The 2984-nt window shown below is 42.7% G+C and overlaps 1 non-coding gene across 1 annotated transcript; it reads left to right on the forward strand.

Annotated features, from left to right (window-relative positions):
* Positions 1–1761: 1761 nt before the first annotated feature.
* On the forward strand, positions 1762–1834 carry TRNAK-UUU. The gene has a single exon. It is a non-coding gene; the product is annotated as a tRNA-Lys (tRNA).
* The last annotated feature ends 1150 nt before the right edge of the window (positions 1835–2984 follow it).

Consider the following 2984-nt stretch of genomic DNA (forward strand, 5'->3'; position numbering starts at 1 on the left):
AAATCAGTGCTACGGAGAGGCTGGCAGAAAAACCAGGCAAGCTCCCTGTCATGGGTGATTGATGCCAGACTCCAGCAGGCAATTATGAGGTCCCAGCTCTGTGAAACCAGACCCAGCCCCATACCACAGCTCAAAGGAGGACATTTGCTTCTCTTGCAAGTGAGGTCAGTGGTGGGTGTGGCTGAGCAGCAGGAGAGCTTGGAAGGCATTGGATGCACATCAAAAGCCTGATAGGATTCACCTGTATCCATTGATGTTCAAGAGAAAGCACCCCAGCTTTCTTTAATGCCTCTTTGGCACCCAACTGCGTCCTTACCCTTATGCAGCGGAAGGGACAGACAGGGATGCTCAGGTACCAGATGGGCCATCATCAAATTGAAGTGCCCAGGCCCCTGGGGATCATGAAGATTTTTCCAAGGGTTCATAGGCACAGACGGTCCTAAGAGGGCCAGTTTCCAGACCCTCCACTTAACTCGTGTCCTATTTGCCACTTCTTCCTTCACACATGTCCTTCTTCCACTATATAAAAAATAAGTTTATCCGTAGGGATGCCAACAGGAAACAGCGCAGTCAAAATATTATGGGTTATTTAAGGAGTGTTTGATGGAGGAAATATTAATAAAGGTGTAGGTGAAGTAAAGAAAGCTACAAGCCTTTGGGCTGGTGGAGTCCTGAGTAGGGTCAGGGGAGAGAGGTTTCTAGAACATGGAGACAGGCTGTATAAAGTGCGAAGGAGCTGTGTCCTTCTGGAGAAAATGCAGAGGTGCCCTGAGTCACTCCACAGATGAGCCGCATAAATGCCCAACCAACCTTCTCTCTTCTCCTCCTCGCTGCCACCAACGCTGGGCTCCCCATTGGACAAACGCAACCGGAAGCCATCGGGGAAGGAAGCCCATTGATTGGTCCATGCAGTTAGTGTCCAAGGCGGAAGGAGGGTAGAGAGCAGTGGGAGATGAGAGACCCCACTGAAAAGGCATCACCCATTCCAGGGCGCTAAGCAGAGGCACATTTTGAAATGCTCACCTTCAGCGCAGAACGTGAATGTCTGATAGCCAGGTAGCACGTCCATTCCACTCCAGTACTCTTGCCTGGAGAATCCCATGGGCGGAGGAGCCTGGAAGGCTGCAGTCCATGGGGTCGCTGAGGCTCGGACACGACTGAGCGACTTCACTTTCACTTTTCACTTTCATGCATTGGAGAAGGAAAAGGCAACCTACTCCAGTGTTCTTGCCTGGAGAATCCCAGGGACGGGGGAGCCTGGTGGGCTGCCGTCTCTGGGGTCGCACAGAGTCGGACACGACTGGAGCGACGCAGCAGCAGCAGCACGTCTATTGTATAACTGAGAACCACCTCCTTTTACCAAAGGACTGTTTTCAGTCCTTCATTGTCACAGAAATTGGAGAACCTAGTACCAACGTCAGTTCATAGATTATCAAAACTCACTATGTAATTTTGGGCGTATAACTTGAAGAGAGACCAAATGATTGCGCTGCAGGCAACAGAAGCCCTTCCGAGTCCATCTGTTGGTTTCCCTGAACAGCTCTCAGCGCTGATACCAAGAATAACAAATGGTGTGAATGGCATTGATGCTGAAGCCTGTCTTTTTAATTAATAATATTCATTCATGAATATATTCAATGAAAAAAGTCCCACCTCTCATATTAAGAGAAGTGTATCCCAGAGTATTTTACTTTTTTAAGGACTGATCAGTCTATCACAAACTGTGACATGTTTAAGTTGTTTTGATCAGTATATTCTACTGTCTGGGTAGCTCAGCTGGTATAGCATTAGGCTTTTAATCTGAAGGCCCAGGGTTCAAGTCCCTGTCCAGGCACCATAAATAAATAACAAATGTATCACCATAGTGATAATTGAATTTAAAATAACATTTTAAAATTTAAAGACTTGTAGTCAATGAAAAGCATTTTAATTTCAATTTTAAGCACATTTTGTTGCAGTGATAGGTGATAAATTGATTAATAAAAGGCTTCCAAGAATAAAAATATATATTAAGACTAAATTTCTGCCAGGGATGTACAAGTTGATGGAGAAAAAAGAACAGTGCAGAATTCCTAAGAAAGCAAAGCTTGTATGTGTATTTTTTTTAACCCATGATGGTGGATATTGAACCAGAATGGAATTGAGCTTCAATGGACTACTTTTGAAAGTTACATTATAATTTTCTTTTAAAATGCAAATATCTACATGTCAAAAATTATATCCATTTAAATTAATTTTGTTTACTTATATGTAAAATAAGTATTTGCTCTATTTTAAGACTTACTGATATATTAACACTATATATAATTTATTTGCCTGTGTGCGTGCTTAGTAGCTTCAGTCATGTCTGACTCTTCACGACCCTATGGACTGTAGCCCGCCAGGCTCCTCTGTCCATGGGATTCTCCAGGCAAGAATACTGGAGTGGGTTGCCATGCTCTTCTCCAGGGGATCTTCCCAACCCAGAGATCAAACCCTGAGTCTCTTATATTTCCTGCCCTGGCAGGCAGATTCTTTACGACTAGTGCCACCTGGGAAGTGCATATAGTTTATTTAATTATATTCAAATATGTATTTAAGCCTATGATACAAAATTTAGATGATAACTTTAAAAGAGTATGTGAGAAGTTCCATATCAGAAGCTCAGAATTCTTCACACCTTTTCTGACTGTCACATTAAGAATGCTACTAATTATGAATATTTTAAAAATATAGTTTCAAAGATATTAACAGTGTTCTTATGGTGAAAACAAAGGGGGAAGTGAATGTATAACAATAGAAGAATGATTAGTACACATCTATTTAATAAAATGTGATAACTAGACATAAAAAAATTGTGAGAGTATGGACGGGATTTTCAAAGTGGGAGGAAATGCTGCAAGATGAGTCTGCAGAATCAAGCAGGGCTCAGGTATTTTGAGGGGTCTTGTTTGCCCATCAAATGCTGGAAAAACAAGGTAGAATCCATCCAGGATGGCACATCA

Source organism: Oryx dammah, unplaced genomic scaffold (genome assembly GCF_014754425.2).
Source record: "Oryx dammah isolate SB20612 unplaced genomic scaffold, SCBI_Odam_1.1 HiC_scaffold_10, whole genome shotgun sequence".
Classification (NCBI taxonomy): domain Eukaryota; kingdom Metazoa; phylum Chordata; class Mammalia; order Artiodactyla; family Bovidae; genus Oryx; species Oryx dammah.